Source organism: Dasypus novemcinctus, chromosome 23 (genome assembly GCF_030445035.2).
Source record: "Dasypus novemcinctus isolate mDasNov1 chromosome 23, mDasNov1.1.hap2, whole genome shotgun sequence".
NCBI lineage: Eukaryota > Metazoa > Chordata > Mammalia > Cingulata > Dasypodidae > Dasypus > Dasypus novemcinctus.
This window is the reverse complement of record NC_080695.1, coordinates 55,435,612-55,461,725: the sequence shown is the minus strand read 5'-3', so window position 1 is coordinate 55,461,725 and position 26,114 is coordinate 55,435,612. Positions and strand designations below refer to the sequence as shown.

Genomic DNA, 26,114 nt, shown 5'->3' with positions numbered 1-26,114 from the left:
CCGCTCGTCTTCCATCTGGAGTGTTACCACAGTGATTGTGCCCATCTTGCAGGGTTTGGGGGAGAGTTATGGGATTCCATATATACAGAGTCTTTGGTACATAGTCAGTGCTTGTGCGTGTTAGCTTTTTAAGCAGTGGCGTGGTTACACTTCCTACTGGATTTGAAGGGGATTTATTTTCCAGCAGATCATTCCATTAGCTCTGAGGGTTGGATGGTAAGGAGAGAAGACAGATGCCATTCAGTTCCCCACAGCTATCAGGTCTTGAGTGTTGGAGACAGACAAGCCTATCTGAGCATATCAGGGCTGGAGGCGGCCTCGCTGATTCTCCTTGCTTGCTGGCACAGTTCACTGGCCTGCCCACTCTCTTTCTTGGGTCTTTGCCCTCTCACTGGCCTCCCTGCTGGGTCTTCCCAGGGGGAATGAGGAGAGGAGTGAGCCCAGCCCCCCTGTTTCTCTGGAATGGTGGGGAAGGGGGCTTCTCTGTCCCTCTGTGCTCCTCCACCCCTTCCTTTCCTGTTCCCTGGCATGCATAGTTAGTTCTATCAGCTTCAGGGATGACCAGGCTGGCAGGACAGAGGAGTGGGCATTACTTTCAGGGGGATCAGGATCCAGTTTCCTCTGCCTGTTGACCAGGCTCTGGTCTGGGTTTTTCCAAACTTCAGACACTCACCTTTTGCCTTACACCTGCTGGCCATAAGTGAATTTTACCTGTTTACTGATTCGTCACCTAAAAATACATTTTTCTTTAAATTAACTCCCTTTTCTTTTAGAAGCAGGAGTTACCCTGAGCTAATTATTCCCAGTTGGGGACCATCTACCCCCAACCGTGAGGACAGTGTCTGAAGACATTTTTGGTTGTCACAAGTGGGGAGGGATGCTCCTGGTATCTAGTGGGTAGAGGCCAGGAGACTCCTAAATCCTATATCCTGCAATGCACACGACAGCCCCCTGCAACAGAGAATTACCTGGGCCCAAATGACAGTGGTGCTAAGGTTGAGAACTGTGTGAAATCACAAGTTCAGTATGGTAATCCAATTGCTTTCCAAGACTTTAAAATTAATATCAAATGACTGAAACAAAATTGAAATGTTCTTTCGGATACCTGCACACATGCACTTCCGGAGGGTTGCCTGCCATGCTTTGGGAAACACATTGTCTCTCCCAGTCCACCCAACCTGTTGTGGGAGAACTTCCAGTGTGCGTTTTGAAAATGTTGTTTAGGGAAGCAGATGTGGCTTAACTGATAGAGCATCTGCCTACCATATAGGAGGTCCAGGGTTTGATACCCAGGGCCTCCTGGCTCATGTGATGAATTGGTCCACATGCAGTGCTGCTGCGCGCAAGGAGTGCCGTGCCACACAGGGGTGCCCCCCATGTAGAGGTGCCCCACGTGCAAGGAGTGCCCCACACAAGGAGAGCCACCCCGCGCCAAAGCACAGCCCACTCAGGAGTGGCACTGCACACACAGAGAGCTGGTGCACCAAGATGATGCAATAAAAAGAGATGCAGATTCCCAGTGCCACTGGATGAGAATGCAAGCAGACACAGAAGAACACGCAGCGAGTGGACAAAGAGAGCAACCAATGGGGGCAGGGGGGTTGAATAAATAAATCTTAAAAAAAAAATTATGTTTAGGCTTCACAAGGCTTCACTGAAAGAAAAGCCTGGAGCAACAAGCCCATGTCCACAACTATGGAGGCAAAATCTCACCTCCTGGGGATGGAGTGGCTGGCCCCTGCGGTGTCTGTCCTTTCCTAAGAAGGACGCACCCAACCAGACCCTGTGGACCTCTGAGGGAGGGAGCCACTGATGGCTTTGGCCAGCGCCTCGTCCCCGCACAGTGAACGCTCTCAGGCTCACGTTTGTAGCCCAGGAAAGCTGGGTCTTGAGCCACCACCAGCTGTGGCACGAGGCAGACGTTCTGCATCGTGTCCTGCCTGTGAGGAAAGGACCTGGTTTGTCTCCAGACAACACTGTCAGTCCCACGTCTGGCTCTAGGTCTGGGGATCTGTGGGATGTTATCTTTCCCTGAGGTCTAATTTCCCATGGTAAAAAGGCATTGGACATTGGAACCAAACCCAAGTGTACATTGCTTTTTTTTAAGGTGGTACTGGGGATTGATTTGAACCCAGGACCTCACACATGGTAAACCGGTGCTCAACCACCGAGCTGTATCTGCTCCCTGATGAGAGTTGGTCTTTCCGTTTGTTTGTCAGGAGGTACCAGGGATCAAGCCCCGGCCCTCATGCATGGGAAGCAGATGCTCAACTACTTGAGCTACGTCTGCTCAAGTACACATTCAACTACTTGAACGTTCAACTGCTTGAGCTACATCCAGTGACCCAAGTGCACGTTCCTTTTGGTCACTGTTGGCACCAGCCTGCAACTAGATCTAACTTGGTACTGCTTCTGAGCCCGTTGCACAGCTCACGATGGGAATCCCGTTCAGCTACCTGCTGGCAGCTCAGACCAGAGGGGCAGGAAGTGTTTCTGGTAGAAAGCAGTGCCCCACATGTTACCCTTGTGCCATGAGCAAGATGGTGGGCTTGGAAGAGCCATCCACACAGGGGTAGCGTGGCAGATGCACCCCGAGCTTGGGGTCGGCTCCCTCTTCCTCCCTGCAGGTGCCCTTTGCTTCTAAGGATGGCGCTGCCCGTCTCTCCTAGAGTTCAGGTACCACAGGTGGGCCTGCCTTTAGGTGTCACTGAGAGCTGTGTCCCCGCACCCCACAACAGCTGCTCGGCTTGCCCAGGGCCTCCCTGCACTGGAACTTGAGGCCACAAGGGGCCGTCTCCTCCAGGCATTCCTGCCCTCTAGTATTAATTGCATCCATCCTCACCCACTGCTTGGCTAATCTGTTCCCATGCAGCTGTTCTGAGTTGGGGGAGATGGATTGATCGGCAGCTGAGGCCTCCTAATGCTCTTTGCCATTAACACGGCAGAACCTTGCATCTGGTGGCATCAGCAGGACTCTCTCTGCTTAACAGCCAGATTACTAGAATGAGGAAGCCCAGTAGGGTTCAAATCCCTAGTTCAGCTTTCCCCTCAGCGGGCTGCCTTGGAGGTGTACCAAGGAGGCCCTGATTTTCAGTGGTGAATTCCTCTCTGGTCTCCAGATGGTGGTTATTACCTAGGAACCAGCTGAGCTAGAAAGGAAAAAAAAAGTCTGAAAAAGGAATTCAAATTTGGTGAGTGGGTTGGCAGAATTATTGCTACCCTCATCCTTGCTAACATTTACGAGGAACTGGCTTCTCCCACTGAATCCTCAAATGCCTTTATTGCATAGGTGTTATTCTCCTTCCTGGTTTCCAGATGAACAGTGTAAGGGTCACAGAGCTTAACTTGCCCAAGGTCACATAAGAAGAACAGAGCAGAGGTGGGGAGTCAGGCTCAGAGCTAGATGACATCTGAATCCACCTTCTCAACCTTTATCCTGCTTTCCAGGAAATAAGTTGCTTTGTCTGGTAGAAAGATTTGCTAATGCTTAGGCAAAGCTGGAGGGATGGGATTGGTGTATGTAACCCAGGGTCCAAAGACAAAGATGGATGATAGGAAGATAGCTAGGTGATAGCTACAGATGGGTATAGACAGATAGACAGGTCATAGATAGATATAGATAATAGAAACAGATACAGGTAGATAAATGGAAAGAATGCTTGGCACAGCTAGTAATCCTCGACAGATTGGATGGCACAAGGCTCGTGGGTAAAATGGTCTAGGCAGTGAACCTGATAGAAAATTTATCTTATAACAACAAAACGAAGCATCTTCCTGCACTTCCATAGTGTTTTGATCAGTGCTTCTTTTTTGATTCTCTCTTGTTGATCTTCAAGATGGTTTATCATTTCTGAATCTACTCCAATTGGCAAGGCCGCTTGCCCGTTTAATTTTATCTTCTCGGCCTCTCCCCTCCCTCCCAGCAGCTTCTCTATCAATTAGTAAATGGCCTCTGCTCCACACTGCGAGGCGCTGGGACTTGTAATCAAGGTGCTCTTTTGTAAAAGATTTGTCGATCTGGGTCTTTGTGAAGTTGGCTCTACTTAAAGGAGCAGACCTTCTCTTCATGGTGATCCCTCTTAGGACCTGAAAATCAAGGGTATCGGGAGAGAAACTCCTGATGCTCCAGCTTCAAACACCACCCGGGTACTTGAACCCCTTTGATGAACTCCCTATGCGTGGAGCGGTAGGAAATGAAATTCACGTTATTTTAAGAGGAGGCTGGGGCTGTGAGGGTTGTGAGCAAAGCTCATTAAGACTCTTGAGTTGTGGGTGTGAAAGGAAATTCATACTTAAAAATTATATCTATGCAAATCCATTCATTCATGTACTTATTCAATAAATAACTATTGGAACACGAGGAGTATCGATCCTTGTATTAGATGTGAAGGATACGGAGGTAAACAGGACAGAAATTTCCTTGCCCCTGGAGCATCCATTATGTTGGGGAAGTCAGACAATAAATGTACAAGCAGATGAATATGTCCATAATTTCAGGGGGTTGTGAGTGACTGGAAAAAAGAACAGTGTGTTTGTAAGAGAGCGACTGGTCGGGCAGGGCAGAAGAGGCTGTTCAGGGAAGTCTTGCTCAGGAGGTGTGATTTGAACTCTGGAGGTGAGTTTGGAGCTCAGGAAATGAGATAGGAGCTGAGAGCTTAAGGATGAGAAAGGGTTAATGATACAAAGAGGCTGCAGTAGCAGCGTTCTGAAATTTTTGCAGATTATACCTGACTACCTGTAAAAATAATGCCAGTTTTCCTTGGAATCAATTAAAGTGTTAGCTCCTTCAAGCTAGAGCCTGTGTCGTTATAATGTCAAGGTGGATAAGGAGTTACCTTTTCAGGCAAGGGGGAAGGAAAAGGACTGATGAGGACGTGGGAGGGCAGAACAGGGCTATAAATTCAAGGCTGTCCAGTCTCCCTTCCAGGGCAAGCATTTTGACAAGGCTGAGGGAACTTCACATCTTAGCCACTTGGTCCCCACTACAAAACATTTTTGTTGTTCCAAAACAAACTCTCCGTAGGGTCCATTGTCTGAACCAGTTAACCTGAAAGTCTGGCACCAAACTAAAGTCAGTAGTCTGGTGAGTAGCCTGCTATTAGCCAGTTAGTGGGCTGGTGCTAAACTGAAGTCTCAGTGGAACAAGGGGTTCTCAGCCAGGGTCAATTTGCCCCCACCTGCCCGGAAGATATTTAGCACTGGAGACATTTTTTATTGTCACAGCTGGAAGGTGGGGTGTGTTGTTCTGGCATCTAGTGGGTAGAGCCAAGGATGCTGCTAAGCACCCTATTGTGTACTGGACAGAACCCAGCAACAAAGAACTGTCTGCTCCTAAATGTCAGTAGCGTTGAGGTTAAGAAAGCCTGGAGTCGATGCATATGCTCTGGAGAGCTTTTTTTAAAAAAATTATTTATTTATTTATTTGCCCCCCGCCCCAGTTGTCTGCTCTCTGTGTTCATTCGCTGCGTGTTCTTCTGTGACTACTTCTATCCTTATCAGTGGCACCGGGAATCTGTGTTTCTTTTTGTTGCGTCATCTTGCTGTGTCAGCTCTCCGTGTGTGCGGTGCCATTCTTGAGCAGGCTGCATTTTCTTTCACGCTGGGCGGCTCTCCTTACAGGGCGCACTCCTTGCATGTGGGGCTCCACTACATGGGGGACACCCCTGCATGGCAGGGCACTCCTTGCGCACATCAGCACTGCTCATGGGCCAGCTCCACACGGGTCAAGGAGGCCCGGGGTTTGAACCGTGGCCCTCCCATGTGGTAGGCGGACGCCCTATCCATTGGGCCAAGTCTGCTTCCTTGGAGAGCTTATTTTACAGGCACTCCCAGGCTTGTAAGGGTGATGATCTAGAAATGTGCAGCTCACCCCTTTATTGATGTTCTCTTGTTGATGTTCAGTTGTCACCTTTTCTGGTTAATGTCAGACTTTATGTAACCTTCAGGCCCCAACCATGACACTTTCATCACCCAGCATCTCTAGGACGGTGCCAAGAATGACAAAATTTGCAGGCATGAAGCGTCCAGATGCACAATACCTACAAGCAGGTGCAGGGTGTATGTAAAAGGCGGATCTTACTGGATCATTACGGGGGGAGAAGCTTGTCCAGAGATGGTTTCCTGAGAGATTTAGGGTTCAGTAGTGTAGCCAAGGTATAATGTTAAAAGCAAAACAAAAGTGGCTACTTGGCCGCGGTTTGGAGGGGGCTGGTCCAGGCGCCTGGACTGAAGGAGCAGGCCTGGCAAATAACGGTTTTGGGGGTCTGGGTTCCACCCAGTCCATCCTTTAGAGGCAGAGCGTGGTCTTCTTTGTGCAAGGGCCTTTCTTCCATCGCGATTCCCCCACACCTGGATTAAAGCAGTTTCTGTCTCCTCGCCTCTCTTCCAGCTCTGGGCTTCGATTAACCTTTTCCTCCATAGAGAGCAGTTTTCGGAGTAATCAGGGAGCTTCTGAATGGCTCTTACCTGAGTCTCCAGTCCATTAATTCTTATGGTGCCCAGCATCTGTTGAGAGGACGGTGAGACCAAATTGCTTCCCGGCTCATCTGCTTTCCTCCCCGCCAGCTTCCTTGGGTGAGCAGGACTTCCGCGGAGCCGGCGAGGCTGGTTTCAAGATGGGCCAAATTCCTGTACCCTGATCCTTTCCTCTGGCTCTGATCTGGCCGGGGCTGTAATTAGCCCTGGCTAGGGGTGGGGCTTAGTGGGGGGTGCCCAGTTGGACCATTGCCTGGGCGCTGGCCTTGGGCAGTGGAAACATTCCCAGGCAGGATTTATGGTCCCGTGGCCATGGGCTCCTTTCTCTGTCCGTATGACTCAGGGTGAATGATGTGATGTAACATTCCACAAATAGCCGGCATGTTCCCCAAAGCGCAGCCACATGCATCATCTCAAAAAATAGATTGCGCTGAGACCACTGTTCCCCTAGTCTTGGTGGAAGTGGGTTTCACCCAAGATGTTGAAGCTTTGAGTTTGACTTTGGGCCAGAAAACCTAAAACTATTGTTACTGTAAATAATACCTGACCTACAGGGAAGGTAGGTTACTATGAGCCAGGAACTGTACATTCTGTGTATTCTGGTACATTTCATCTTCTTAACTAATGTTCATTAAGTGCTTATACTACATGCTGGGCATGCTTCTAAGTACTTTGTGTGGATTCACTCATTCATACCTGTCAACTGTCCCATAAGGGAGCTATTACTGTCACCCCCATTTTACAGATGAAAAACTGAGGCATGAAGAGGTTAAGTCACTTGCAAATGGAGCCAGAGTTTGAACCTGGCAGTCTAGCTTTCATTTACCAGAAACTATAACCCTACCTGGCAGGTAATAATCTTAGCCCCATTCTACAGATTAACCAACTGGGGCCCGAAGAGATCAAGTTTCTTTTTCAAAGTCACACAGTCAGTAATAAGTAGGAAAGCCTGGCTCAGAGCCAGGTTGCAAGTGAGACACCAGCCCCCTTCACTGCTTTGTCTGTCTCTACCCGCAGCTTCACTGGGTAGAGCTCTCTGCCCAAGTTTCTCATCTGTAAAATAGGGATGATACTATAGGATAGTTTGTGAAATATGAATGAATGAAAATCCATGTAAAGAGCTTAGAGGAGTGTGGGGTACGTGGTGTAAGTGCTTAATGAATGCTAGCTAAAATACGTATATTTTATATATAAAGATATAGTTATATTGTATAAAATATGAATATGTAATACATGTATATATTATATAAATACATTACATTAAATAGATAATATTTTATAAATAGAGTGTCCACACACACACAGACACACACATCCCTCATTCACTTGGCAATCCAGAAAGCAGATTGGTTTGCAAATCTCCATTGATGCCAAACGAATTCCGGGATGGAGAACTGAGACTGCAGAAGTGAGCAGAGGGCTGGCACCTTGGCGAGGAGACGAGCATTTCTCCCCCGCAGACAGCGGCATCCCTGCACCGAGGCCACCCCACCCACTGCATGTGCTGGGGCAGAAGCCTGCGGGGCTGCCAGCTGAGCGGCAGGGCGCTGGAAGCGGATTTGCATCGGCTTCCACTCTGGAGGCGCTGTCAGGAGGCCCCGCTGGCGTTTGGCATAAAGATCACACGCACCAAGATCTGACTCCTTAGGCTGTCTTCTCCATGGGGTTTTTGGGGGCCAGACTGTGCAAAATGGGCACCTTAATGCCTGGTGTTGGATGGGCAGGCTGGGTTTGCAGGTTCTAGCTCTTGAGGTAATTCAGTCCAAAAACTCACTTGTACATAAAATAGCAGCTTGACTGAAGTCCGGGTTTATGGGGGATAAAAAATCCATACACAGGGCCCAGATTTGTAGAATTTGGGATCTAGACAGGACTGTAGGTGCTGCTTATTAGTAATAAAATAATCAGCATTTATTGCCTGTTTTCTGTGTGCCCAGGACTTGGCGAGGCACTTTAAAGGCCCGAGTGCCTGGAACGCTCTCAGCAGCCCGTGGGACGGTGCTGTCAGCACGGTGAAGGCGTCAGGTGTGGAGAGGTTTCACACCTGGCCCAAGACCCCCGAGCCGGTCCTTGAGGGACGATGGGCTCCTCCAGGCGCGGCCTCCTGCAGCGCTCATGGTTACCGTCTCCCCAGGGGCTCTTTCAGTTCCACTTTTATAGTTGACACTTGACATAACCAGGGTCCAGAGCAGCTGAGCTACTTGCCCAGGCACCGCGCTGCGTAGTGGCAGATGTGGAAGTCGCACCGGAGGCGTCATGCCCTTCGGAGGCTCGTCTGCCACTGCCAGGAAGATGAGAAACGTGGTTCCTGGCCACCGGAGGCTGAGGCTGAAGATGCCAGACTGATGGTTCCGCCCTGTCTGTCTTGCTCAGGCGTCTTCTTGCTGTCTGCACGCTGGACGTCAGGAAGGTCTTGGCTGAGATGAAGCGCGTCGAGGGCCACAGCACCTCGCCACGTGGTGTCCCTTGTCAAGAGCCTCTGTCCGCTCTCCTGCGGGGACCCCGACCCATACCATAAGTCCTCACTGCCCAGCTCGGGGATTTGCTGGGGTGACTCACCACCACCTCAGCATTTACCTGAATCAGGGAGGGACTTCATCCTCAGGCAAGGTCTGAGAATGGATACGAGGGGACGGCGAGGAGCTCGGAGGGGAACGCCCAATGGTGGGCGTGTGCCTTTCTCCAGGGAGACGATCAGAACTGTCATTCTATTTGTGACAACCCCATAAACCCAGCCAAGAAACCCAGGTTCTCAGCACTAACGCCGAGCGCTCAGTGAAGTATGGGAAGACACATGTGGGTGAGGAGGGAGGCCCAGCCCTTGGTGCTGAGCCGCGCCCCTCGCTTCCTCCTCGCTGTCTGCCACGGGCCCTTAAGGCTTTGAATCCCAATCCTCAACAACCTCTTTCATCATCATGGCTCTTTCATTGCAGTTGGTGAATACATTTTGGAGCACTGCTGCACCACATGGATAGTGGTTTACATTGTAGTTTACGCTCTCCCCCAGTCCACCCAGTGGGCCATGGCAGGACATACATTATCCACATCTGTCCCTGCAGTATCACCCAGGACAACTCCAAGTCCTGAATCCCAAGGCAGGAACTCAGGCCTGGGATGGCAAGGGGGGCAGGCCATCTGCTCCTCCCAGGGGTGCCGCGTTCCTTTGCTCCTTTCCGCACATCCCAGACAGTGGAACCAGCCTAGCATTTGAATCTGGCAGGGGCCTCTCCAGGTGGATTTCTCAGAAATGCCACTGCTTTTCCTTGTATCCCTGGGAGCCAACTGGGAGGGCCATCGTGGGGCCGTTTCTCCAGCCCACGTGGTCCCAGTGGCAGAGCTGGGATGCCCCCTCCCAGGAGAGGAGGGCCTGCGCCACGCCTCCAAACTCAGTGGAACTCTTTCTACCAGGCTTCGATTGCCCTTCTGAAAAGGAGCATCTGATTAATAATAGCAACCTCCTTCTAACTTTCTTCTGGGAACTGTAGGTCTTTTTCCACGTACAGAAAGAGAACTGGATGGAAAACTGAAATTCATTCTGATGTGGGGTGCCAGGTGGGTGGGGCTGAGGACAGAAATGCCGTTTTACTGTCCTGAGAAGAAAAAGCCGAGCCAGCTCAATGCTGGAAGAAAGAGCCTTCAGCTGTGAAAGGGGGCTTAAACAGACGTCTTTCCCAGATGTCCGGCCTCTGTTCTCCTGCCCCGTTTATAGCTGGGCATGGGTTATGGGGGCAGGAGGTGACTTCCTCTTTATGTGGTCTGAGACCCCAAGGGGCACGGACTCCTGGTCACCATCTCCAGCCTGCACGTGGATTCTTTCGGGCCTACAGAAGAGTTCATGGGTCTTTTTTGGTGGGTGGGGGGCACCAATGGTGAGTGCTGGCTGCCCCCATGGCCAAGGATCACCTGCTCTTAAAAGCCCTTACCCAGGGCATTTCATCGGTGGTGCCCTCTGGATACCAAGATTCTGGCTGCTTCTGACAATGTAGAAAAGGGCCTAGCTTGGAACTAGCTGCTTCCAGCAGCCTTGGAGAGGCGTGAAGACCTGAAGGAGTCAGATCACCGGCTCTGCAGCCAGACGGTCTGGTTTACCACTTGCCCGCTGTGGAACCTTCTGGAAGTCTGCTCTCTGCTACACACCTCCACTTCTCTAAAGACAGAGGATAATAGTAGTAGCTACCACAGAGGGTTTGGGGGATGGTAAATGGGTAACTTATGGGTTAGTGTGCAATGAGTTAACATGCATTGTGCTGTAGAGCAGTGCCGGGCATTATTTTTATAGTGTGTTTGATCGCTGGCTTCTTCACTTCCTGAATGTGGTGTCTCTGAGAAGGCAGACAGCTTCCGGAGCCCCAGGTTCCCTTTAGTTAAAGCAGCCACGACAGCCCCTCCCTTCTCAGGGATGTTTTGAGGTCGAGATGGGGACGCCCAGTTGTCACTTGGTAAACGTCAATCACTCCCCGCCCCCACCCTTTTTCTCTCCTGTAAGAGCAGCCTTGGGGCAAAGGAGGCCTTTTAGACTCTCCGTTGCCTTCTGCTGTGCTGGGCTGTGGTAAGAATTGTTGGTGCTCTGTCTTTGCACACTTCTTTAAAAAATAAAAAAAAAAATGTTACATTTAAAAAATAAGAGGTCCCCATATACCCCCCACCCCCCTCACCCCACTCCTCCCAATCAGCAACCTCTTTCATCATCGTGGCACATTCATTGCAGTTGGTGCATTCATTTTGGAGCACTGCTGCACCACATGGACAGTGGTTTATAGTGTAGTACACTCTGCCCCAGTCCACCCAGTGGGCCATGGCAGGACCTCCCATGTCCAGCATCTGTCCCTGCAGTACCACCCAGGACAACTCCAGGTCCTGAAAATGCCCCCACACATTGTGCTCTCTCTGGAATGTTCTTCCTCTATGTGGATGGCTAGTTCCCCTTTGTGAAGAGGAAAGTAACATTTGCTGAAATGCTGAGCCTGGTGCTTGGGTCTCCTGAGCCGGTTTCCATGTTTTGCTTGCATGTGGGGTCAGGAGGGGGCTGTGTTGTCCCCACTTGAACAAAGCTGAGGCCCACCTGGACTCCAGAGTGGTCAGCAGAGCGTTAGCGACATGACAGCCTCCCTGAGCTGGAGGCAGGGCTCGGTCGCCCCGACCCTGTCCTTTTGCTTCCAACCTCAGTGCTTGGCTCCATTTCTTGCCCAGAGCAGCCGCGGTCCCCCTCTCCATTTTATTACCTGGGGTTTCTCCACCTGGGCCCTACTGACATTGGGGCCCGATGATTCCCTGTCGTGGGGGCTGCTCAGTGCATTGTAGGGTGTTCAGCAGCACCCCTGGCCTCCACCTTCTAGACTCCAAAAATGTCTCCAAACGTTGTCACACGCCCCCTGCCAGTTGAGAACCACTGGCCTAGCCAAATGTGGTTTGCAGGCTGCGTAAAAGCCAACCCCAGCTGACGGTCAGGAAGCGGTGTCAGCAGGTGTAGGTGAAGTTCACTGGTTGAGCACCTCCCCAATCCCGTAAATGCCCTTGGGTTTTACTTTTTTCTTCCTAAGTTACCTCCTCCCCGCTAGGTTGTGAGCAAATTAGGACATGCCCGTGAGATGACATACCGAGGAAGACACTGCTGTTGAGATTCCCATTTAAGAAACCAGTCAGCCCTTTGGGTATAGGAAGGAGAAGGGACTCGGCACTCTCCCAGCAGCTTCTAGGGGAGCCAGACCCCAAAGCCCAGCTCTGAGTCCCGGCTCACTCCTTAGGGACATGCGCAGCTGTACGGCCGGGTGGCTGAGCACAGAGAGGTGGCCCCGGGCTTCTCCTCAAAGACGTCAGGGATGGGGTTTGCAGATTTGTGGTTGTCTGGCTGCCTCAAGAGGGTGTGGGCTTGCTTGACACCCCACAGAAGCGGGGCCGTCACTGGTCCATGTTCGCACTAGGCTGCTTTTGATTCTCGGGACACACTGAAAGAGCCTTGTGTGTGGAGCGCTGGCTTCAGACACCCAGCAGCTGTGTGCTCTGTGCCAGGTGTTGACGGGTTAGTTCGGCAGTGGGTGTTCCTTCCACCGTGTTCTCTGAGGGCAGTGGTGACTGGAAGTGTATTTTTAAAATAGATTTTAATTTTTAGAGCAGTTTTTCGTGAGCAGAAAAAATGTACAGAAAGTACAGAGAGTTCCCATATATCCCCCCAGTTTTCTCTATTATTAACATCCTGCATTATCATGTTATGTTTGTTACAAGTGATATACCAATATCAAGGCATTATTATTAAGTTAAGGCCATAGTTTACACTTGTGTTGTACAGCTCTGTGGGGTTTTGGCAAATGTGTAAAGTCATGAATCCACCTTTACAGTATCTTCCAGAATAGTTTCACTGTCCCCAAATGCCCTGTGCTCTGCCTATCCATCTCTCCCTCCCTCTCCCCAAATCCCTGGCAACCAGTGACCTCCTTACTGTCTCTATAGTTTTACTTTTTTCAGACAACATGTAGCCACCTCAAGTGGCTTTTACTTGGCGGTATATGTTTACTGTCCCTCTGTATCTTTCTGGGATAGCTCATTTCTTATCACTGGATAATATGCCATTGTACGCATATGTCAGAGTTTGTTTTTCCATTCACCTCTTCAGGGGCATCTTGGGTTGATTCCAGTTTTTGGCCATCATGAATAAAGTTTCTATACGCATTCATGTGCAGATTTTTGATTGGACATGAGTTTTCTACTCATTTCGGTAAATACCTAGGAGTGTGCTTGCTGGATCCCATGGTAAGACTGTTTAGCTTTAAAGAAACGACAAGCAGTCCTGCAAAGTGGATGCTCCGTTTCACACTCGCTCCGGCAATGAATGGCAGTTCCTATTGCTCCCCGTCCCCACCAGCATTTGCTGGTGTCAGTATTTTGGATTTCAGCCATTCTAATAGGTGTGCATTGGTATCTCCTTGTTGTTTTAATTTGCAGTTCCCTAAAGACATATGATGTTGAGCATCTTTTCATATGCACATTTGCCATCTGTGTGTCTTCTTTGGTGAGGTGGCTGATCAGCACTATTGCTTATTTTTTAACTGGGCTGTTTGTTTTCTTGAGTTTCAGGAGTTCTTTGTATGTTTTGGATACTAGTCAGTTGCCAGATATGTGTTTTGCAAATATTTTCTCGCCAGTCTGTGGTTCATCTTTTCATTTCTTAATGTTGATTTTTTTTTAATTATTTTTTTTAATTTTTGGGGGCACTTGAGGTCCTTTTCTGGATTTATTTTCAATAGTTACTATTATATATAGTTTATTATGGTATCGATTAGTCCATTTAATAAATACTCATCGAGTGACTTCTGTGTACACCAGGCACTTTTAGGAGCTGAAGATACAGCAGTGAACTAGACTAAGTAGCTGTCCTCGTGAACGCACATTCTAAAGATCATAAATGAGAAACGTTTTTGTGCATTATATCAGACAGTGACAAGTGATAAAGAGATGATTTGTCAGGGAAAGAGTGGGCCAGGTCAGGGCAGGTCTAGAAGGAGTTGCTCTGTTATCCTGGTTGGGTCAGAGAGGGCCGCATCAAAACAAGGCAGCATTAGAGCAGAGATTTGAAGAGCGAGTGGGTGAGCCCACAGACAGCTGCAGGAAAGGGTGTGCCAGGCACAGGGCCAGCCAGTGCAAAGGCCCTGAGGTGGGATGTGTGTGGCATGTTTGCCAGGCAGCACAGTGGCTAGTGTAGCTAGAGCAGAGTGAACACGGGACAGAGAGGTCGAGGTGGGCTGGACCGTTAGAGCTTTGTGGACCTGGAATGGCTTGGCCGTCACTCCACGGTGGGAAGCCGATAAAGGATTTCCAGCAGAGGAGTGACGTGGCCTGACTCTCAAATGGGATTAGTAGCTGCCATGCTGAAAATGCCCTTAAATGGTTAAGGGCAAGAATGGGGAGACCGACGAGGAAGGAGGCTGGTGCAATGATCTGGGGAGCAGGAGGTGTGGTTTGGGTCAGGCTGGTAGCAGTGGGGGCCAAGAGGAGTTGTTTGATTCTGTGAACATTCTGAAGGTAGAGTTCACAGAATTACAGCAACTTGGAAGCATATAAAGCAATACACGCACATGATAAAAAAATACAAGCAATACAAGAGAGTATCAAGGGAAAAGGACACCCTGACTGCATTTCCCTGTCTTCAGGGTAATTATTAACAGTTTTCTTATTTTCCTTCCAGGTTTTTCCCTTGCATTTTAGCATATTGGTGTCCACATATAGAAACAGAGGTTTTATTTGTTTCTTTGAAATAGAAGCTAACGAAACATACTTTATACTAATTGGCTTTTCCTCTCTCTCTCAGACTTCATGTCACCACAAATCACACCTCCTCATTATTTTTAACTGCCATCTCGTTTGTCCAACGATCTCTTCCTAGAGCCCAACTCAGTGTACCTAGTATGTTGTAACTGTTTAGTAAATATTAATTGAATGAATTAAATAGTCTATTTAACAGATTTCCTACTTGTGGATATTAGACTTTATTTTCCTATTTTAAACAATGCTACTGTTAGCCATCCTTAGAATAGAGATACTCACAATTGAGCTGTAGGGTAGATGACTGGTTTGGGATTCCTGACACAAAGGGCATGTGCAGTTTATTTTTTAAAAATCCCCGCCATACACTGACTACTGTTCTGGGTACCAAGAATCAGAAGATGAGCGACCAGCACCCTGCGCATCGTGAGCTCACCATCTAGAACAGGCATTTTAACCTCTCCTGTGCCATCGCCCCTTTGGCATCTGGTGAAGCCCATGTACCTGTTCTCAGAATAATCGTTTTAAGTGCAAAAGCTAAATGCTAAGGATTACGAAGGAGACCAGTTACACCTAAGTACAGAATAACAAATTTGTGGGGTAATAACACATTTGTTTCTTTAATAACGCATTAAATAACTACCTCTGGCATGGCGTCTAATAACTATGGTAATTTTGAAGTAGTGACAAGGGTAAATAATATTTTGAGACATCTGCAGTAAAATCAATGTGACATGAACAGTCCATAATTTCTGCTGGTGTCAGAGTCTCAGGTATTAACTCTGCAGTCTGTTGCCTACATTCGTAATTGAAAGACAAGCTAAATCTCAGTTAGAGTTAGTGAAATAATTACAGAAATAAATGTGTATAAATTCACAGACTCCCGGAATTCTATCTATGAACCCCCCAAGACCATGGAGCCCAGGACAAGGTTGCCTGGTCTACACGGACAGACAGACCTCATAAGAGGTTCCTCTCACTGAATGACGTGGTGAGGAGGATCACCCACGTTATTTGTGATTGATCTCTCTGTCCTTTTATTTCCAGACTATGTAGGGTTGAATTTGAAAACTAGGCTCTCTATAGTTCACCCTGTTGAGTGTTCTCAGTTCTGTGGTAATGTAGGAGCACAAGGGAAGAATACCCAGAACAACCCAGAACAATCCAGAACATTACTGAAGGCTTCCTAGAGGAGTTGTTGCCTACATCATGTCTTAAAGCAGGGGTTCTTAACATTTTTGGTTCCATGGACCCCTTTGCCCGTCAGGTGAAAACCGTGGACCCCTCACTAAGCCCACCCTTACACTATGTATTATTGAATAAACACATTACACCTGCACCAACACGTTCCCACAAGAATAATGGTTATTTTTTAATTCCAATTCCAGCTCATGACCCCTTGTTAAGAACCCCGATCTTAAAGGGTGAGTGAGAGTGGGTCAGAAGAAGGAGAAATGAGGGAACACACAAAGCCATTTACAGCAGAGATGACAGAGGTAAAATAATGGTTCTTGTAAGGAAATCACAAAGAAACTTGGCACAGTAAGGGGAGCAGGGAGAGGCAGGAGATGGGACTGATGGAGCAGGCCCAGGCCCAGATCATGTAGGCCACATAAGGGAACTCGAGATTTCTCCTTCAGCCTGTGGGGAGGCACTGAAGATTTTTGAGCAGGAGAGTGGCATGATCCAAGATCAGTGTGAGAAGATGACTCTGGTGGGAAAAGATTGGAGAGGTGGGCCTGGACGCAGGTGAACAGAAAAGAGCATTCAATCCAGAAGGACTCTGTTTAGGCCTGAACTGGGACAGGAGAGGAGGGGACGGACATATTTGAAGGTCATTACTAAGTAAAATGGGCTGGGCAGGATTTTGGTGGGGGTGGGATGTGCAGGAAATAATGAGGTAGGGAATATGTGAATAAAGGTTGGACTTGGAGGGACGATGATGGCCGTCGTGGACAGGCAGAGTTTGTGTCTTCTCTAGGAGGCAGGTGGACTGGAGGGATTTCAAGCAACTCCTACACCTGTTTCCCTAGCAGACCAAGCCTTAGGAAGCCTTCCCTGAACTTAGCAGTGCGGCATCTGTACCCCGGAGCTGGGGCAGAGATGCTGGGCCGCAAGTTCAGGGGAAGTTCTCAGGAAATTAGAGTTATGGTGCACGTTTGCAAGGCACCATCTCCTAGGAATGAACAGAGTCAAAAGGTTGTGAGAATTAAACCACTTTTTAAAAGAAAAACCTGCGCTCGGCAGGGATTTATGTGCCTTTCTGGGGCTGAATGATGAATTCCTTTACAGCTACAGCTGGTGTTATATACGACCTTATAAAATGCTGTGGTAGCGTCTAGCAAATATCGTATTGTGCAATATATGACTTTCTTTTCCAAGGGCTTTTGAAAAACTCATCTCTGGCTTGGGCAGGCAGGAGAGCCTCACTGCGCTTCATCTGAGAAAGCAGCAAGCATCTTCCCTAGAACGGCTTATCGCTGTCAAAGTTTCCAGCTTGCGGGAAGCAACCCCTGGCCTGGGAGGAGGCTGATCTGACCCATGTACAGAAGCCCCCAGGGGGGAATGTCAGCTCAGCTGGGTCAAAGGCCAAGCTGGCCCACCCTAGTGGAACTCAACCTGGCTAGAGTTGTCCTGACCAATTTAGAAGTTGACCTTTTACAAGACAGGCTTGTCTCTTTGATGACCTGCCAAAGCCCTGGGAGGAATTCTCACCTCTGCCAGCAGGGGATAGGGTTCCAGAGCCAACGTCCCAACTGGCCCTTAAAAAAAAAAGGTTTTAGTATGTTTTTTTATTAGAGAAGTTGTGAGGTTACAAAACAATCATGCATAAGGTGCAGAATTCCCATATGTCACCCCCCACCATACATCACCCCTCCACCAACATCTCGTATTGCCATAGAACATTTGTTACAGATTTTGAAAGAACACCATCAGACTATTACCACTAACTATGGTCCATAGCATATGTTTGGTATGTTTTTTGCATACACTCCTATTATTTTGATTGGCCTTTGATTGCCCACCTCCCTCTTGCATCTGCCTTCAGAATTCACCATCATCCAGGAAATAGAATTGTGTCTTATAGGAAACAGGGAATCAGACAACAGGATTGGGAAACACCAGGGAATGAGGTTAATTGTTTTCTGGCTAGCTGGGAGTTACAAACAAGAATACTTTTGTTTCAGTCCCTGGCCTTAATGGTATTTCTAGGGGGTGTTAGTCTAGATCCCTGACAAGTTAGTCCATCGCACACAAATGATTCTGTTGGTGGTGATTTCATCAGGCAAGTGTCCATTTCCTTCATTGTATGCTCTGTGCTTCTCCCACCTCTGCACCTTTCTCTTGACTGTTCTTCCTACTGGGCAACGGCTCTCCTCCTTCTCCTTCTGCACAAATTCTTCCCAGCCTTCCAGGCAAGACTCAGGTCTCAGCCTTTCCAAAGTGTGAATGCATACTACGATGATTAAAGTGTAAATGTGTACCATGGCGGTTAAAGTGTGAACGCATACCACAGTAGTTCATGAGATGATTTTATGTAGTGCATGCACAAACCGTAAAGAAATTAATAGTGTTATCTGATTATTTGTCTATCTACCTTTTATTTATGGCAAATAATAATGGTTTTTCCTTCAATTTGTGAGTCATGTTGTCTTTTTAATTAATTCAGTGAATTAAAAAAAATACACGAGCTGACTTAAAGAGCACTAGTGAATAAATTAAATTACAGAGGTCACATGGATAGGGAAAAAATTGCCAAGTTACCAAATGAATAACTATAATTTGGGAAAAGTAACTCTATTCCTTGCTGCCCTCTTCCTTCTGGAATTCCCACTGCAGCAGGTGGGTAATCCCTTTATTTTTATGATCTCAGTTTTCTCCTCAATAAAATGGGCTTGACGGCATCTACCCCATGTGTTGGTTCACACACTATCCAGGCAGCTAGCACTGGGTTTTACTGGGGCCATGATTGCATCGGTATTTTTCATATGTGCTTGTCATCTCCCCCACTAAACAGTGAACTGCTTTAGCTTGCCTTTGTGTTTTTATTTTCTTCTCTGATGTGTGAGTTCCTTTAGGTGAGGGATGGAGAGAATACTCAAATATTGCAAATCAGAGAAAGAGATGGGCAGTGGGGGTGGTGGCCATGGCAGACAGCTGCAACTGTAGCCGCCTTTCCACTGGGAAAGACCCAGGCTGTAGAGGAGGGCCATGGCAGTCTCGGATCCTAATTAACCTGTTGGAGCCCAAGATTGCCTTGTCAATCATGACCAACCATTTGTGAGAGGACACCTGCCAAACGATTGTTGACTGATGACCAATTTGTTGTAAACCCCCAGAATCATCATCCTGGACAGTCTACAGTCACTTGCACTTTAGCTCTAGACCTGAGCTTTCTAATTTGGTAACCGCATCCACCTGTGGCTATTCAGCATTTGAAATGCAGCTAGTCCAAACTGATCTATGCTCTGAGCATGTGAAAGACTTAGTGTAAAAAGAAAAAATAGAATATAAAATATCACATTAATTTTTTATATTGATTGCATGATGAAATGATAATATTGTAGATATGTTGGGCTAAATAAAATTAGTTATTAAAATCAACTTCTCCCATTTCTTTTGACTTTTTAAAATGTGGCTGCTAGAAAATTCCAAGTTATACACGTGGCTCACATGATGATGAAGGGAGTTTAGGCTATATCAGAGCCAAGCCCAAGAATGCCCCAGAAAATGATTTTTCCTTTTAACTTGTGATTTTCTGAATTACTGACCTCAGAGTTTCCTGAGAGGAAACAAAAAATGATTTCAATTAATTGATGGTTCTGGTTAGTTGAGTCCAGTTAACCCAGGTTTTACCTCTAATTGTAGCCGTGGTCCCCTCTTCCCGGGTGCCTGAGCACTCTGCTCTCATTAATGATTGCTCACGGTCTCCCATGGCTTCTGCCTGGGCTCCAGGATACACAGAGGATGGTCCAGGTTTCAGAGCACCTGCCACAGACGTGTGCGTAGTGTGACAATGGAACGATGGAAGAAGAATGACTGCCAGTGACGAAGCCCATCTGGAAATGGACTTGGGGTTCAGTTCTCTGAATGCCCCTGTCCCTTCTAGCATTGGCCTGTGGGCAGGCACTTTGCAAGATGCCCTCTTTGCAATACCAGGGGCACTTTGTGGAAATTTGTTCTATGGATTTCTTCAGAGGTCTGGCTTTCTCAGGTGTCATTGAGGTGTGGTGGGAAGAGGACTTTGGATGCTGGAGTCATCGTGTCTGGGTTTGAATCCCAGCTGTGTTGCTTATGATGTGTTGTCTATCTACTTCTATTCCTCTCAACTTCTATCTATCACCTATCAATATCTTTCTACCTACCTACCAATATCTATCAGTTTCTTCCCCCCCCAAACTCCATCATCTACACACGTACACACACACCTATAGTTCTCCTTTCAGAAGGGAGGTTGAGGCCCCCTTCCCCCTTTTAAAGAGCAGCAACAAAATCACAACCATATCAAAAACAGTGCTTAATGGAGAACAGATGTGGCGCTTGAGCAAACCCTGTTCTTTGTGCCAAAGGCTACATCTGGCCTTCCATGTACTCTTTCCACTGCCTGAGTGGGGACCTGGTTTTGCACGGCCAGAGGCAGACATTGGCTCATTGTGTTTCAGGGCCAAGGAGCCAGGCTGCTCGTTTCTGCAGTGCCGTGCCGGGAAGTCACACGGCCTGCGTCCTCGTTCAGACACCGTGTCCCAGCCCAAGGCCGGCGATGCCCGGGAGAGCAGCCCAGCCTGGGGAGGCGGCTCTTCTAGGCCTTGTTGGCTGCAGCTGGAGCCATCCTTTTGGAGGAAGCTGGTTGTTGCCTTCTTAGCTCCAGAGGCGAGCTCGCCTGCACATGAGCCAGGAGGCTGGTGGGCTCAGAGGGGGTCTCAGGAAGGGCCCCCAGTGAAGGGCAGCAGGGCAGCTGTTGGCTCTTTCTTCCCAGATACACCCGCCATCTTTGCACAAAGGCAGAACCTCCAGCCAGCTTCTCCTGGGAAGAGAGTCCTCGAGATTCCCCAGGTGTTTACAAGCCCCCCGATGTGTGTGTTGGGGACTCCACTGCTCCTTGCCTGCCCCACCAGGGCAGGGACCTTCTCCCTGCCTGGGTCACCTCGCGGGATCCTGACGAGGCAGATGTGCTTGGCAGCCCAGGGAAGCGCGCCTGTGTGGCTCCTGGGGCAGGGCTGGGGGGCGGCGTTTGGGAATCCGGCAGGCAGGCAGCCAGCAAAATTTCTTAATCCCAGCCCTGGATCAACCCATTTTCTGGCTCCTTTAGGGGAACAAATGGATGCAGATGGAGAATTGTGAGAACCTTGGGTAGCCCAGGGCAGCTGTTTACAGCTATCTGTTTACTCTGAGTGGTTTTTCTTTTGCTCCTAAATCAGCAAACAGCTCTTTAAAGGAGCGCTTTGTGCCAAACACGGTCCCCACCTTCCTGGAACTCTCAGCCATGTGCGTGTGTGTTTATGTGGGAAGTGTGTGTGGGTGTGTCACTAACAGAGCAGTAACGTTTATTGAAAGCTTCATATATACCAGGCAATGGCTAAGAATGCTCTTCTTTAATCCTCACAGCCACGTTGGTTCATGCAGAACATCTGGCAGAACACCTATGATGTGCTAGGTGCTATTCTAGGCGCTTACTATTTTGAGGTAGAACCTTCTAGAACCTGTCCTATCATTAAATCCATTTTACAGATGCGGAAACCCAGGCTGGATGGTGCAGCGCCTTCCCTGTACTCAGACCTGGTGCTCCTAACCATGAAGGTCTCTCCTGTATCCAGGTGTAGGTTTCCATCAGGACGTGTCCACAAACACGCATGTCCATATTTGTCCAAGTAACAGACCCGAAGGCGGGGTTGCTGGGCCGGAGGGCAGACTTGCCTTCTCTGTCTGCCTCCGCAAGCCTTTGTTTTCTCTCTGGTGAAGTACTGTTGTTGGTGTGTGTTGGCCAGCTGTCTACCTGGAGGAGGGGTCGTTGTGGGACAATGGGATAATGTTCAGAAGAGGCCATTGTTGACTGAAAAGAACCTGCCGGTGAAGCATGCAACGATGGGGGCATGGAAGTTCACACTTACCACTTCTGTGCTGTGTTGTTCATTTGGTGCTCACATAACCCAGCACAGGGGGACCTCTTAGCCCCCTTGCTATCAAAGAGGACAGTCATTCTCAGTAGCTAGGAGTGGAGTCATGACTTCCAGGCCTGGCCCTGTCCAGCACCATGTGCTTTCTTTTTTTCCATCATGTAATACATTTATTATATTTTGTTGCATTTTCTACTTTTCTCTTAATTCCAACTATATACTCTATAATCAACTGCTGTTTCAGAAATAAAACGTTTTAAACATAAAAATATAAATTCTGCTATTAAAAGTGCATACACCTTGAGTAACAAAAGGGCTTGCCAGATGCCTGTTCTTATCAGTGGAATTTGTATTGTCTGCGGCTGCTTTGAGCAGAGGCCCTGTGGCCTGCAAAGCTAAAGTCTCGACTGTCTGGAACTTGACTGAAAAAATTTGCCAACCCCTGTTCTAGACTGTAATAGAAGACCTGTATTACCAAAAAAAAGAGAGAGAGACTTTTTAAAATAGGAAATAGAAGTGCTACAAAATGTAATCATGCACGTGTTTATCTATACCCACTGCAAAACTTCAGCCATCTGGAAACTTTGGGAGATAAGACAATTCTGATTTCCTGGAGATTAAGTTTTTACCCCTAAGAAATCTTTGTAAATGGTATTACCTGTTTCCCTGCCTTGAACAGACGATGCCGGGCACGTATGACCTTCCCTTGAAGGATCTAGCCATCTTTTCAAGCACTAGGTTCTGGATTCTGCTATGAGCTCTGATGGCATCAAAAATGCCGTAGCTCTCTCCTAAATGGCCCCAGAGTTATTTTCAAAAAAATTTTTGTCTGCTTTTTGATGATTTTTTTTCCTCTTCCATTTCTGCCCACTATTTTTTTTTTTTTTTACTGCTTTCCATGTGCCGGATTGTGGCTATCAACTGGCCCCACTTCTCAACTTCTAGAAATAATCTAAGTTGTTGGAAATGTATACTAAGTTAACAGGCTCTGATAGAGAACCTGAGACACACACATACACGTGTGTGTATGCAGGAGAGAATTGATACACACACATACTATATGTCAACCTAGCCATGTCTTTCAATTCTCTAATACACCACACACAGTCGGTGTGGACATTTATTTTAGCGTGTTTCCTTCTCTTTCCCTGGTTGTCCTGTAGGGCTTAGTTCCCTGCAAATGAGGTTATACTCCGTGTGTATACCTTCCCACCTGCATACCAAAGGCAGGAAGGGGGACCAAGTCCTCCCACCAAGGAGGAGCACAGGACAGGGCCCCACACTTGCTGCCGCCTTGAATTCTTCCATTTTGAATGAGAGATGCTGTATTTTCGTTTGTGTTGGGCCTTGCAACTTCCGTAGCTGGTCCTGGTCATCATAAAATAGGATCATGGAATGTTAATATTTGGATGGAGCTTAGAGCTCAAGCTTTCAAAGCCCTTCATTTAAAGGGGTGGGGAGGGTTGGGGGAAACTAGAAAGAAGGGGAGGTGACATGCCCAAGTTCACCTGGTGAATATGCTCTTTCCCCTGCAAATATGTGCTGTTTCCTGCACCCCTCACGCTTAGGGCCAGTGAGCAAGTCTAGCAATCGAAGCAGTTAATACTTAGGAATTTAAATTTGCCCTTTATTCTTCTATCTTCTCCCCCTCCACACACACACGTGCACTGCACACAAAATAAGTAACCAGTTTTATCAGTAAGTGTCGAAACTGACTCTTTAATGGAGAGTTTTACGGATTAATGGCTTAAAAAATAGGATTCAACTCTTCCCCAAAATATTAGCCATTTCCCTGAATTAAAACTTTGAATGGTCATTTTTCCTATTTTTGAAAGCAATAGTTTTCATAGTGGGAAGTTTGAAAAATGAACAAGAAGGGGCAAGAAAATATCATGCCACAGCCTTTTGTAGATTTTCTTCCAGTTTTGTCTGTGTGGGTGCATTTTTTTGCATAGTTTTTCTCAAACTTCCCATTCATGTGAACCTTTTATGTTCCACTTAATATTGTATTAAGTTAAAATGCATGAAATTGTTGTTTCCAAAGGTCAAAAATGGTTGACTACTGGAGTATGATATAGTGCAACCTAATTGCAAAGGCATCTTCTTAAATTGAGTAGTCTTTGCAATGTCATTTTTTACTGGATGTGTAAGATCCCTTCATGTGGCTGCACGCAGTTGCATAACTTTTGTTGAACCACATAATAGACAATTATAAATAATTACATTCTATGTGCATAATATAGAAATACTTATAAATAATTTCATGATAAAGCATCTTATTTCTTTGCCTTCATAGATGGGATATTCTTTTAAAATTAACCTTCATTATTTTTTGCATTAAAAAATTAGTTGTATTTTTTAAATGCTGGAAAAATACTGAAGAAAAACAGAGATAAGTAAAATCATCACCCTGAAGTATAACCCATGGTGCATTTATTTCTAGTCTTTGTTTCCTACATGTATATGCATTTGAAAGCCTATGTTTTTTTCACCGAACAACATATGGTGAACATTAAGTAGAGTGTTACGAATCGGATTAAGTTTAATCCCAAGACTGTGGGGCATCCTTTAGAAAAGGGCTACTCAAACGATGGTCCATGGACTGTTTGCCAGTCACAGAGTATCCCTGTAGTGCTGGGTTAAGTCCAAAAATTGAGGGCAAACTTTAAGAGACTTTTATAGTAAGTTGACACTGTATGGCACCCAAGCATGCCAACCTGCCTTTTTCTTTGGATTCTCCTCCTCCAACTCCTCCTCTTCTCCAGAAGTATCAGACAGTGATAAAACGCAAAAAGAAAAGGACTTTGCCACAGCTGGATTGAGAAGCACTGCTGCAGAGCCTGACTAGCCTACAGGGCTCCAGCAGGCCTTGGGCACTCACCCGCGCCATCCTCCTGTGCAGTGCCAGCTTTTAAAATCCCCAGATCTGCTCTTTTGCAGTGTTGTGGGGTTTTTTTTTCCCCAGCTCTTTCTTGCTGCTCTCAATGAGTATGGTACTAGTTTGATTTCTTTCCACCCTTTCCACTTCTCCCCTCTTTTTCTTCCTCCCTTGTCCTCTCTCTCATTTTCCTCTCTTGGGAAGAGGTGGAAGACTGGTCAACCAGACAGCCAGGCTTGTTGTGCCAGGGCCTAAAGACAGTGTTCTTTTAATCCAGGTTAAAATTCCAGTTTAGAGAATTCCATGCATTTTCCGAAGAAAGCTCTAAAATTTTGTACATTTTCCTCAATAGCGTTCTATTACCTACAAACTTGGGGGGGGGGGTGATATTCAAGTTCCTGTATGAAACGTTCAGTTGCCCCTCTGGATTTCCTAATATTCAAAGAACTAATGGAAGAGGGAAAAGCTACATGCCAAATTTCTTCCTTGGGCAATACTTTCAGAGTCATACAAAATTAAATAAGGGAGGAAAACAGTATATATTCTGAAAAAAATAAAATAAAAGGATTTCTGCGAAAGAAAAGAAAAAAAAAGAAAGAAAGCATGTGTAAATAGGAGCGGAGCAGGGGCCTCGGGTTGTCCTGTATGTGAACCAAGCACAAAAAGTTTTCATACCCAGCTGTTGTGACGGATCTTCCTGCAGCTCAAGAACAAGTCTTCTTACTTAATAGATGTTGGATTTATTTTAAATCATGAAACTGGCCAGCTCTGAATAAGTTCAATGTTTTCAAGCTAAGCATTAGTGTTTTTTCATATTAGCAATACCTGGGGAGTTTCTTTACCCCTGCCCTCCATCCGTGATACAGAGTCAAGAGCCAGCTCTGGGCAAACCTGGACCTACTGTGGACATGTGGGGTGCCTGACTTTTTTTTTCCAGGCGGATCAAAAGCCCAGAGAAGGCAGCAGCCGCACATTGGTGGCGTTCCCCCGCCCCAGTGAGTGTGGGCGTTTGCGCCAGGCTTTGGAGGGCTCCGCAGGCCCTGCCCGCCCAGGGTCCCCAGGGCTCCATGTAGGAGTCCCGAGCTGGGAATAAAGTGAACAGTGATGACGAAATAACTGGCTTTAGTTAAATAATTTGCTGTTTACGGCTTCTCTGTTTATGAATCAGTTAAAAGCCCTTTTAAGTGAAATTGGATAGACTACAAAGTGTTGGTTTCATGTGTTTTATTTGCAGTTTAATCAGCATGATCCAGCTGCCGGAGTGGGGAGAGTCGAGCTGGGGTTTTAATTATCCCTGCTTTGCCCGAGTTAGGAATTCCCAATGGTGCCGTCTGCGGGAAGATGCCAAAAACCGCATTGTTCTTTAATTAGCTGTTGTAATTGTTTTAGTC

General features: G+C 47.3%; 1 protein-coding gene across 1 annotated transcript in view; it reads left to right on the top strand.

Moving 5' to 3' along the window:
• XYLT1 (xylosyltransferase 1) overlaps positions 1-26,114 on the top strand; it is a 313,276-nt gene that overhangs the window by 93,446 nt on the left and 193,716 nt on the right. The window lies entirely within an intron of this gene.